General features: G+C 46.4%; 1 protein-coding gene across 12 annotated transcripts in view; it reads left to right on the plus strand.

Moving 5' to 3' along the window:
* The window catches only part of PTPRT (protein tyrosine phosphatase receptor type T), a 767,160-nt gene that overhangs the window by 391,698 nt on the left and 362,989 nt on the right, over positions 1-12,473 (plus strand). The window contains exon 1 of one of the 12 annotated variants that reach the window (XM_064167561.1): positions 8,846-8,865. The exons of the other annotated variants lie outside the window; for them this stretch is intronic. The gene's annotated coding sequence lies outside the window, so the exon portion shown is untranslated. Of the gene's footprint in view, positions 1-8,845; positions 8,866-12,473 lie in introns of those variants that run through there. 12 annotated transcript variants of the gene reach the window in all.

Genomic DNA, 12,473 nt, shown 5'->3' on the forward strand with positions numbered 1-12,473 from the left:
TGGGACTCTGCTGATGAGCAGACTAGTGCAAACTTTGAGGATAAAAATGCCACTCTGCTTTCAGTGTTATAAAGGAGCCTGCTAAGTTCTGATGTAGACACTTGAAATCAAGGTGAAGAGAGCCACGGCATAAGGTAAGGGGAGATACCCATTTAAATCTCGTTGGGAACTGGTGAATCAGCTACACCATCACTAATTAGCTTCTTCCCTTGGTGAAAAAATGTTTGCTCCAGATGGTCTCAATGATTACTTAGCATTAGTCTTAATTCTAGCAATTATTATGTCTTTTTTGGACTTTTCTGTATGGCTGGCAGACCACTGTTGGGCAAACAGTCAAGGGACAACAAGTCTTTGGGATAACCTGAGGAGATTTTTCACTGAAGTGGTTGGTTGACTTATTTATTATATTTTTCATAGCTGTTTAATTGTCTGCTGAAAGAGAACCAGGGAGGTTTGTATTGTTTCCTTTAAAGAAAAGCAGCAGATTGAGAGAGAATCATAGAATCATAGAATCAACCAGGTTGGAAGAGACCTCCAAGCTCATCCAGTCCAACCTAGCAACCAGCCCTAGCCAGTCAACTAGACCATGGCACTAAGTGCCTCATCCAGGCTTTTCTTGAACACCTCCAGGGACAGTGCCTCCACCACCTCCCTGGGCAGCTCATTCCAATGCCAATCACTCTCTCTGCCAACAACTTCCTCCTAACATCCAGCCTATACTTTCCCCAGCACAACTTGAGACTGTGTCCCCTTGTTCTACTGCTGGTTGCCTTGGAGAAGAGACCAACCCCACCTGGCTACAATGTCCCTTCAGGTAGTTGTAGACATCAATGACCTCTGCCCTGAGCCTCCTCTTCTGCAGGCTAAACAACCTCAGCTCTCTCAGCCTCTCCTCATAGGGTTTGTGTTCCAGGCCCCTCACCAGCTTTGTTGCCCTTCTCTGGACACCTTCCAGCACCTCAACATCTCTCTTGAATTGAGGGGCCCAGAGGTTCTTCTCCCTCTCTACTCTGCCCTGCTGAGACTTCACCTGGAATATTGCATTCAGTTTTGGGCTCTCCAGTTCAGGAGGGATCTACTGGATAGAGTCCAAGAGACGGCTATGAAGATGATGAAGGGGCTGGAGCATTGCTCTGTGAGGAGAGGCTGAGGGACCTGGGGCTGTTTGGTCTGCTGAAGAGAAGACTTAGAGGGGATCTAATCAATGTTTATAAATATCTGAGGGCTGGGGGGCAAGAGGGAAGGGACAAACTCTGCTCAGTTGTGCCTTGTGATAGGACAAGGGGCAGTGGATGTAAACTACAGCACAGGAAGTTTTACCTCAACATGAAGAGGAACTTCTTTACTGTAAGAATCCCAGAGCCCTGGCACAGGCTGCCCAGAGAGGTTGTAGAGTCTCCTTCTGTGGAGCCTTTCCAGCCCTGACTGTTCCTGTGCAACCTCCACTAGATTCTCTGGTCCTGCTCTAGCAGGGGAAGTGGACTTGATGATCTCTGGAGGTCCCTTCCCATCCCTTATATCCTGTGAAAAGAAAAAATGAATGATCCTAGAAAGCTTGGAGATAAAACAATTGCAACAATAGCAAGTAGATGAATCCACTTAGGGTGAATCCAGCATGGAAGCCTAACCAGCAGAGCGTTTGTGGAGGAAAGCTGTGACTTTCTACTGCACAGAAATTGCTTCTATGCCAGTGTAATAATGGATTAAAACTGGATTTACTGAGGATTTCCAAGCTTTTGAAATACCTCCCAAGAGTTCATTATAGAAAGTAATCCTCAGGGGGAACAAAATTCTATGTGAGATTTGAGGACTAGTGGAGACTGAACATAGGCAAATGTGGCAGCAGGTTAACAACTGATGGCCCAAATGTCTTTGCTAATAACACATGAAATTACACTCTGTAAGAGGAAATGAGCAATTAAATAAGTAGCAGTCCACCAGCAGGAAAATTCCTTGAGAGCTGTGAGGAGCTTGAGAAGCTGCTGGCATGTGTGAGATGGGTTAGGGGCTGTGTCTTGTCTGTGGCTTCTTTCTTATTTACATTGCAAACTCTGTTTGCTCTGCAAACTAAAAGTCTCTCTGTGAGCTCAGCCCTGTCCTATGTGTAGTTTTTTAGCTCCATTTAAACAATGTTGGTGCAGTGTTTACAGTGTGGTTATATTTACCCTTTATTTAAATGAAATCCTTCTAGGCAGTTCAGTGTCTTTATGGCTAAGTAAAGCCCTGATTTTGATGTGCAGGTGCTACCTAAAAGCTACTTAGTTGGGGAGAAAGGTGTGTTTAGATTAATTCACAGAATCAGTCAGGGTTGGAAGGGACCAGAAGGATCAGCCAGTTCCAACCCCCCTGCCATGGGCAGAGACACCCTACCCTAGAGCAGGCTGCACACAGCCTCATCCAGCCTGGCCTGAAACGCCTCCAACCATGGGGCCTCATTCCAGGCTCTCACCACTCTCATGCTCAACAACTTTATCCTCACATCCAGTCTGAATCTCCCCACCTCCAGCTTTGCTCCATTCCCCTTAGTCCTATTACCACCTGACATCCCAAAAAGTCCCTCCCCAGCTTTTCTGCAGGCCTTCTTAGCTGTTGGAAGGCCACAAGAATGTCACCTTGGAGCCTTTTCTTCTCCAGACTGAACAGCCCCAGCTCTTTCAGACTGTCCTCATAGCAGAAGTGCTGCAGCCCTCTGGGCATCCTCATGGCCCTGCTCTGGACACACTCCAGCATCTCCACAGCCCTCTTGTAATAGGGGCTCCAGAACTGGATGCAGTACTCCAGGTGGGGTCTCACCAGAGTGGAGCAGAGGGGGAGAATCACCTCCCTCGACCTGCTGGCCACATTTCTCCTGCTGCAGCCCAGGCTCTGGTTGACCCTACAGGCTGCAAGTGCACACTGCTGGCTCCTGTTGAGCTTCTCATCCACCAGCTCAAGGGACCCTCCAAGTGAAATATTTGGAATTTCCATGCATGACATCAGTTTGCTGTCACCTGTGAAGCTCAGGTGGGTGTTGTGGTAGCCAGCACTGCTGGTCTGCAGCAGGAAAAAACTGAACCAGAAAATGTGATTTAGTAGATACCATTAATTTCTTCTAAAAAATTAATGCCACACATATAACACTGTTAGGTTCTAAACGAGCTGCAGCCCACAGGAGCTAAATCTAGATGTACTTTTGGATAGTTAGGTACAAAATATTTACACAGGCTTCCAGATGGCCTCAAAAAAACACAGAGGAATAATAACTTTTGTAGCCCTTGTCCTTCCATTACTTTAGACCTGAAGGGAGGCTGTAGCCAGGTGGGGGTCAGTGTTTTATGCCATGCAACCAGCAACAGAACAAGGGGATGCAGTCTCAAGTCGTGCTGGGAGAGGTCTAGGCTGGATGTTAGGAGGAAGTTGTTGGCAGAGAGAGTGATTGGCATTGGAATGGGCTGCCCAGAGAGGTGGTGGAGTCACCATCCCTGGAGGTGTTGAAGCAAAACCTGGATGAGGCACTTAGTGCCATGGTCTGGTTGATTGGATAGCGCTGGGTGCTAGGTTGGACTGGATGAGCTTGGAGCTCTCTTCCAACCTGGTTGATTCTATGATTGGAATTAAATTACTGGTTTTTCATGGGGACTTGGACCACTCCCCCAAACAGTAGTAGTAGCCACTGGGTGGTGTTTCCTTTTCTGTCTTTGAACTACTAACACTCTGCTAGAAAGTGTCTGTCCAAACAGTACAGTACCCCTGAAAAAGGTAATCACAGAATGTCAGGCGCTGGAAGGGACCCAAAGAGATCATCCTGCCAGAGCAGGACCATACAATCTAGTTCAGGTCACAGAGGAACACATCCAGACAGGCCTTGAAAGGCTCCAGAGAAGGAGACTTCACAACCTCTCCAGGGAGCCTGTTCCAGTGCTCTGGGACCCTTACAGTCAAGAAATTCCCCCTTGTGTTGAGCTGGAACGTCCTGTGCTGCAGCTTATGTCCATTGCTCCTTGTTCTATCCCAGGGAGCAAGTGAACAGAGCCTGCCCCCCTCCTCCTGACCACCAGCCCTCAGATATTGATAAACACTTATTAAATCCTCTCTCAGTTTTCTCTGCAGCTGCAGGTCCCTCAGCCTCTCCTTATAAAGCCATGCTGATAGTAACTCCCCTGCGTAGGTGGCTGCAATTTTAACAGGAGCTAAGAGTGGCAAACAAACCTTGCCCATTTAAAACAAAAATCTGGTCTAATTTAGTTCCCATGGGAATGAGCAAATGCCAGTGATCACAGCTGGGAAAGACATGGGTTGGAATGGCTGAGGCTTCTTTCTCCCCTGCCAGCACGCCTCTGCGGTGGTCTGCATCAGCCTCTGCTTTTGCAATGCTGAGCCGCTCCTTCTGAGGAATTCCTGTGCTGCTGTGCTGTCTGGTGGCTTGTGAGCTGGCCTTAATTATTTTCTGAATTCACCTGCCAGATTCCATCCTGAGCTGTACTGCAGTACACCCAGAATAGCATCACTGGCTTCAGTAGCACCCAGCGCTGTTGGAACCGAACCACAGCTGGGATCTGCTGCCAGAAGAGCTCAGCACATAACCTTTAACACGCTCTGGGTGCAGAGCTGTTGTGTTGTTTTCTTCCCTGTGCAAATCAGTGACCATATGGTTGGAGCACAGTTATGTAAAACCAAACTGTTTAAGAAACAATTCCTCTTCAGACATCATTTGCTGCAGTTGCCTTTTGGCGTTCTGTTTAATGTGTGTTTTCTGTCACAGCCAGAAAAGGTAACAATCCCTCTGCAGCTTCTAGGCAGTGTTACATAGACAAAGCATATGGGAGGTTCACACAAGCTGCACAGGTAATAAATGTTGGCTAGTAATGGAGCTGCATGCCTACTAATGAGATAGTTAAGTCTGGCTGACAGGTAAACCACCTCTGATGCTCTAGAATCGTGTAATGTGGCACAAGGCTTGGACAAGTGAGTGCTGCACTGGATAAAAAATGGGTTGGCTGGGCCCAAAGAGTGGTGGTGAATGGAGTTAAATCTGCCCAATCACCAGTGGTGTGCCCTGGGGTTCAGTACTGGGGCCTATCCTCTTTGGTATCTTTCTTAATGATCTGGATGAGGGGATTGAGTGCACCCTCAGTAAGTTTGCAGGTGACACCAGTCTGGGTGATTGGGTTGATCTCCTACAGGGTAGGGAAGCTTTGCAACAAGATCTGGACAGGTTAGATTGATGGACCAAGGCTAACTGTATGAAGTTCCACAAGGCTAAGTGCCTGCACTTGGGTCACAGCAACCCCATGGTAAGTTAGACCTGCGGATGTGTGGTTGGAAAACTGCAACTTGGAGAGCCACCTGGGGGAACTGGTGGACAGTCGACTGGACATGAGGCAGAAGTGTGCCCAGGTGGCCATGAAAGCCAATGGCACCTTGGATTGTATTAGAAATGCTGTGGCCAGCAGGGCCAGGAAGGTGAGCATCCCTCTGTGCTCAGCACTGGTGAGGCCACACCTTCAGTGTTGTGTTCAGTTCGGGGCCTTTAACTATGGGAAGGACACTGAGGTGCTGGAGTGTGTTCAGAGAAGGGTGTGCTGGAGAAGGACCTGGAACACCTGGGCTGTGAGGAGGGGCTGAGGGAGCTGAGGGTGTTCAGTCTGGAGAAGAAAAAGCTGAGGGGAGACCTCATTACTCTCTACAGCTACCTGAAGGGAGGTTGGAATGAGGAGGGAACAGCTTCTTCTCCTTGATGAGAAGCAACAGGAGTAGAGGAAATGGGAACAAGCTGCACCAGGGGAGGTTCAGAGTGGCTATTGAAACTATTTCTTCAGTGAAAGGGTTGTCAAATATTGGAATGCTCTGCCCAGGGCAGTAGTAGAGTCCCCATCCCTGGAGGTGTCCAAGCACTGTGTGGACCTGGTGCACACAGAAACATGGATTAGTGTTGACCCTTCCATGCTGGGTTGAGGGTTGGTCTGAATGATCTTGGGGGGGCTCTTCTAACCAGGTATATAAAGAAGAAAAAAATGTTTGGCTATTTGCTTTTAATGGTTCAGCAAACAAACAGCCTAAGTGCTGTGTCCAGTTCTGGGTTCCTCAAGTCAAGAGAGATGTTGAGATACTGGAAGGTGTCCAGCCAAGGGCGACGAAGCTGGTGAGGGGCCTGGAGCACAGCCCTGTGAGGAGAGGCTGAGGGAGCTGGGGGTGTGCAGCCTGCAGAAGAGGAGGCTCAGAGGGGCCCTCATTGCTCTCCACAACTACCTGAAGGGAGGCTGTATCCAGGTGGGGTTGGTCTCTTCTGCCAGGCAACCAGCAACAGAACAGGGGGACAGAGTCTCAGGTTGTGCCAGGGGAGGTCTAGGCTGGATGTTAGGAGGAAGTTGTTGCCAGATAGAGTGATTGGCATTGGAATGGGTTGCCCAGGGAGGTGGTGGAGTGGCTGTCCCTGGAAGTGTTCAAGAAAAGCCTAGATGGGGCACTTAGTTGATTGGCTAGGGCTGGGTGCTAGGTTGGACTGGATGATCTTGGAGGTCTCCTCCAACCTGGTTGATTCTGTGATTTAAAACAATTACAAGCATGAGCTACATGGATTTCAATGCTCCTGATATAGCAATATTGTCACCAAAATAACCTCTGGCAGTTGTCTCCCTGATGCCAAAGGTAATTCTAGAGTGTCTTAGGCAAAATTGTTGTTAGCTCAACCTTTAGGGTCCAACTGGCCCAGCAATTTACCTTGGATGTTGGTTTTAATTAAGCAGAACAGCAAAAAGATGAGCATGGCTCATCAACTTACCGAGAAGAGCAAGAAGCTACAAACACATCTACCTCAACCCATGATCTCATGGGGTGCTGAACATGCAGAAGGTTTTGTCTGATGTCAACTATCAGCAGAGACTAGTGCCTGGGAACATTGAGTGACACCAGAGTAACCACCTGATAGAATTCAAATTCAGTTTTAGAATAATCAAACCAAATTATACTGAACCTTATTATGAGCCTTGAGCCATCCAGCTGCACACCTCTCAATAAGCCAGCAGCCAACAGGTATCTGTTGCATCCTTGGGAAGGGAGAAGAAGGGATAATGGAGTTTGCAGTCTGTGTCCATCATCTTTCCCAGTGTTGTTAGAGGAGAGAATGAGGCCAAAAAAACAAACCAGAATTGGAAAGCAAGAGCAACACAATGAAAGCAGAGAACAAAGAAGGTACCCTGTGGGAAAGGATGGCTGCTAATGTCTTGACTGATCAACCGTTGTATCTGAAGAGTGTTGACAGATACTGAAAGGCATCAGGCTTTAGGTTTTGTCTTGTCCTCTCCAAGCAGAGCTGCTGTTGCAGTATTGAGTAGTGCTTTAATTATTTCATTGCTGGTAGTCACCAACCTAAACCATACTTTCCTCAAATCTACCTGCTTGGACAGATTCTTTTCAGCCACTGGCTTTTAATGAGATAGAGAATTATGTTTCTAGAACAAGTTCCATGCCTGAACACAAGCTGAGGCAGGCAGAGTACATAGCAATTACTTTTTCAGTGAAGTCTTTACTGACTACCATCTCTGAACCCCTTGGATGTTGATATTTAATCCTAAGAGAGTTCTTCAGCACCCCACTATAAATTGTTCTTATTATACAAGTAGTTGTGTATCCTGAACTTAAAAATGTGATGAGGCTGCTTAATGAAACTGCCATTCCCACGATGGAGAGGGGCATCTGGCAGCAGCTGATGTCACAGAGCAGGTGAGGAAGAGATTTGGCTTTGTGGTGAACCCTGAGCCTTCTTGAACAGCATTTGTGAGAGGCTTTGTGCAGAGCCTTGCTCATGTCCCTACAACACAATTCTGTGCTCCTTTTCTTCCAAGGCTCATCTGTAATAAAGCTCTTGGGTGCTAAGAACAAGATTTGCAATGCCTTTAAATGAAGATATTATATTGAATTATGGCCATCCCCTCTATTTTGTTTATTTGCCCATTTAATAACCTAAACTTTATTAAATGTTTAAATCACTTGCCTTCATTTCCCCCCAGTGTTAAGACAGTGATTGATAGGATAGATAGTTGTCAGGCAGCTGGAATTAAAAAAAGCAACAAAACCTGTTCAGTTTTCAGGGTTTGTTGTGTATTTTCATCACTTCTAAAGGATGACAATGTAATAAAGAAGGTGTAATTAAAGTTGTAGAGAATCCTTGCCTACTGCTCACAGAGAATTACATTCATGACAAGATTCCTTTACCTTACAGACTGGTTTAGCTCCTCTGCCAGTGGACCCTTTTTTAATTGCCAAACAATTTATGCCATATGTATAAATAATGGAGTAAGGACACTCTGATGTGTTCTACAGCAGTGACCTTAGCAACACTAAATGCTGGCAATGAATCTCTGTGCAAGTTTCTCACTGCTGAGACGTGGAGAGTTGTTTCTGATCTGCAGCACACACCAATCTTTGGGTTCTCAGTGGGCCTAGGCTTGCAGCTGTGGAAATCAGTCTTTTCCTAAAGCAACCTTTATGGAAGGTGAAAGAAAATTCTAGAAATAACTGGGGAGCTTGGAGATAAGCAGCAGGAGGTGTGCAGAGTGGTTACCACATGGCTGTGAATTTTGAACAATGGCTCTCACAGAATGTCAGGGGTTGGAAGTGACGTCCAGAGGTCATCAGATCAAACCCCCCCCTGCCAAAGCAGGATCACCTAGGGCAGGCCATACAGGAATGCATCCAGATTGGCTTCTGTCTGAAATTTGCCCAACAATGGTTTGTGCTTTGTAAATCAAAAACTTGGTGAGGAGGAGAAGGTGATTTGACCACTGATGTTGTTTCTTCTCTTAGGGGTAGTTGTTCCCTTTTAGAATGGTAAAGCCCCTGCAGTAGCTGTTCTTTACTTCAGCATTTCCCTCAGGAGTGACTAAGGTAAGCTGCTACTTGGCTGAGGGTTGTTCCTGGGTTGTTAGCATCCTTCAGTGTCTGTGTGCCACCATTATTCAGACCCTGCAAAACTCTGAGAGAGGATTTTAGGTCGATCACACCTGTGATTTCCTGGTGACAGTGTCTGAGTGCCACCAAAAGTGCCAGCAGTCATTCCTGGCTCAGATGCTGCAATCAATGCATGAGTCTGCAGCAGGCAATTAACAGCTGTTGGAAATCTGCTTTACTTTCCTGAGCTCTACAGGCTGGGGACTGAGTGGCTGGAGAGCATCCAGGAAGAAAGGGACCTGGGGATACTGGTGGATAGTAGGCTCAAGATGAGCCAACAGTGTGGCCAATAGGATGAGGGAGGTTATTCTTCCCCTGTACTCAGCACTGGTCAGACCACACCTTGAGTACTGTGTCCAGTTCTGGGCTCCTCAATTCAAGGGAGATATTGAGGTGATCTCATGCATTACACTCAACTCAGCTTCTAGTTTTTGTTTCTGTTTATCTGTGAATCAAACTCCTTTTATTTCCCTAGTAGATGAATTCAGAGTGGCCTCCATTTGAGATATAAAACCTATGGGTGTGATTTAGTCCTAACAGCTGACAAAGGGGTGGCAGCTGCTTTGGGGCACACTGCTTAACTCTGAGTTTGTACAAACTCTGCTGTCTGTCCTACATCACTCAAGGGAAGAGGTTTCAGAGGCTGAGTTGTTTCACATGAGTTTGAGTAGTAAGGATATAAGTGTGAAGCAGGAAGGTAATCATAACTCTTCAGGAGACAAGAAATCCAAATGCAGTGGCAGTAGCTTAAAACAAGCATGTGGAAGTAATTCTTTGCTTTCCCCAGCACAACAGTGTGCAGCTGAACTGTGGAGCTTGTTAAGAGCTTGTCTAGAAAACAGGTCTTAAGAGGAGTGGCTGAGGGAACTGTTATTGTTTTGTATAGAGAAGGGAAGGCTGAGACCTCATTCTCTACAACTACCTGAAAGGAGGTTGTTAGGTGGATGTTGGTCTCTTTTCTCAAGTTATCAGTGACAGGATAAGAGGAAATGGCTTCAGTGTGCCAGGGAAGATTTAGTTTGGACATTAGGGGAAAAAAAATCTGCACTGAAATCATGGTCAAACATTGGAATAGGCTGCCCAGAGAGAGAGAAGGGTGACAAAGCTGGTGAAAGGCCTGGAGCACAAACCCTATGAGGAGAGGCTGAGGGAGCTGAGGTTGTTTAGCCTGGAGAAGAAGTGGCTCAGGGATGACATCACTGCTGTCTACGACTACCTGAAGGGAGGCTGTAGCCAGGTGGGGTTGGTCAGTTCTGCCAGGCAAGCAGCAACAGAACAAGGGGACACAGCCTCAAGTTGTGCTGGGGGAAGTATAGGCTGGATGTTAGAAGGAAGTTGTTGCCAGAGAGAGTGATTGGCATTGGAATGGGCTGCCCAGGGAGGTGGTGGAGTCACCGTCTGTGGAGGTGTTCAAGAAAAGCCTGGATGAGGCACTTAGTGCCATGGTCTGGTTGACTGGCTAGGGCTGGGTGCTAGGTTGGACTGGATGATCTTGGAGGTCTCTTCCAACCTGGTTGGTTCTATAATTCTCTGGTGGAGTCACCATTCCTGAAAGTGGTCAAAAAATGAGTAGATGTGGCACTTCAGGACATGGTTTAGTGGTCAATGTAGTGTTGGGGAGAAGTTTGGACTCGATGATGATAAAGATCTTTTCCAACCTTAATGATTCTAAGATTCTATGACAGAGTCTTGTTCCTGACTGACTCAACAAAAAAATATGAAAGGATACCAGTCTGTGGCTAGCCAATGAAAGGAGTAGATGCAAAAAATCTTGGTATAGCTGCTTGTCAGGGGCTTGAAATAGTAAATTCTATCTCACAATACCCTGATTCTTATGTTCTGCTTTGTCACTGCTGAAAAACAGGTATTGAGGTAGGACTTTTTTTTTCCCTAGACTGTCCTTAAACATATTTTTTATACTTGCTGTAGGTGCCTTTCAGTATCTCTCCTGTTGCATTAAGTTTGCTTTGATGGCACTGGAAATATATCATCTACCAAAAGCTATCAAAAAGTGGCATGTGGAAAGCTTCCTAGGAAAGGCAGGAGCCTGCTGAGCTGGCTGGCATTGGTGCCTCTTGCTTCACCTGTCCTTCTGTAAAACACTTATGATAAAGGACTTCCAGGTCATCATATGAGGTAGTGAACTGACTCTAATCCTAACTCTAGTCCTCTGGGAAAGAGTCAAAGCACTCTTGTAAAAGGAAGTCTCTCCACATCAATATGTTGGAGCTACTTTGAGCAGCTCCACAGAGAAAGACCTTGGAGTGCTGGTGGCCAGCAAGCTCTGCAAGGGACAGCAATGTGCCCTTGTGGCCAAGAGGGCCAGTGGTATTCTGGGGTGCATCAAGAAAAGTGTGTCCAGCAGGTCTAGAGAGGTTCTTCTTTCCCTCTACTTTGCCTTGGTGAGACCACACCTGTGATACTGTGTTCAGTTTTGGGCTTCTCAATTCAAGGAAGATAGGGACCTGCTGGTGAGAGTCCAACAGAGAGCTTTGTTCTACCCTAAGAAGGAGAGATGCCAGACTTGCTTTCTTGGACATTGAGTTGTTCTTGGGAAATAAGCAAGTGCCTAAGGCACGCTTGGTGCACCTGGTGGAGCTGCAGGAAAGCTCATCCCAGTATTTTGGGAAGGAGTTTGTTCTTCCCAAAAGAACATTCTGTACCTGATGCTGGTTTTCAGGGGTTTGGAAGTCTTGTTTTACAGTTGAGCATTTCGACAGCTCTCTTTTTGAGTCTGCATTCAGTTTTTTCGTGGTTGCTCTCATGTCACATTGGAACAGCACAGTTCTGCAGAGCCAACAGAGAAACAGCATCAACTGAGGTCTGGCTGGTGATCACGAGAGGTTCTCAGCGGTTCATTTCTTCAGCTGTCGTTTGTCAGAGCACACTCATGTAATCTTAATGAACAATGTGCAAAGCCATTAAAAACTCAATTATGGCCTCCTTTTTTACTGCAGACGTGAGAAAATGCAATCATAAAGTGCTGATGTGTAAACACAATAGCCACCATCTGCTATGGAGCGGCATTTCAGCTTCAAAAAGAGGATATATGTTGCAGATGCATCAATAATAGGACGCTTATCAAGGCATCATTATGCACCAAGCAGGGGGAAAATTGAAATTTATGGCCAGCTAGAGAGCACTTCATGGTTTAATTCCCCAGTTTTCATTGGTATGTTTAATAACCACGAGCGAGAGCTGGTTTATGTTCCTGTTGCTTGAGTGGATTTGTAAAAATGAATTTATTTACCAGCTTCCCATCTTCCTTGCCTCTGACTGATCCAAACAGAGCACTTTTTGGTTATGCAGGACAAAACCAGCACGATATTAATTAATGTAGCCTGTTGATTCTAGAGCACTAAGTTTAATTGGCCTCATATTCAGTTTGCTTCAATGAGCATATACTTCTGTGTCCAATAAATGTAACGGTGAACTTTTACACAGCATAGGCGATTTTGCCTCCCAAATTGTTTTTCACAGAATGGCAGGAGTTGGAAAGGAGCTCTGGGAATCATCCAGTCCAGCTCTCTGCTGAAGCAGAGTCA

The sequence above is a fragment of the Pogoniulus pusillus genome, chromosome 29 (assembly GCF_015220805.1).
Source record: "Pogoniulus pusillus isolate bPogPus1 chromosome 29, bPogPus1.pri, whole genome shotgun sequence".
NCBI lineage: Eukaryota > Metazoa > Chordata > Aves > Piciformes > Lybiidae > Pogoniulus > Pogoniulus pusillus.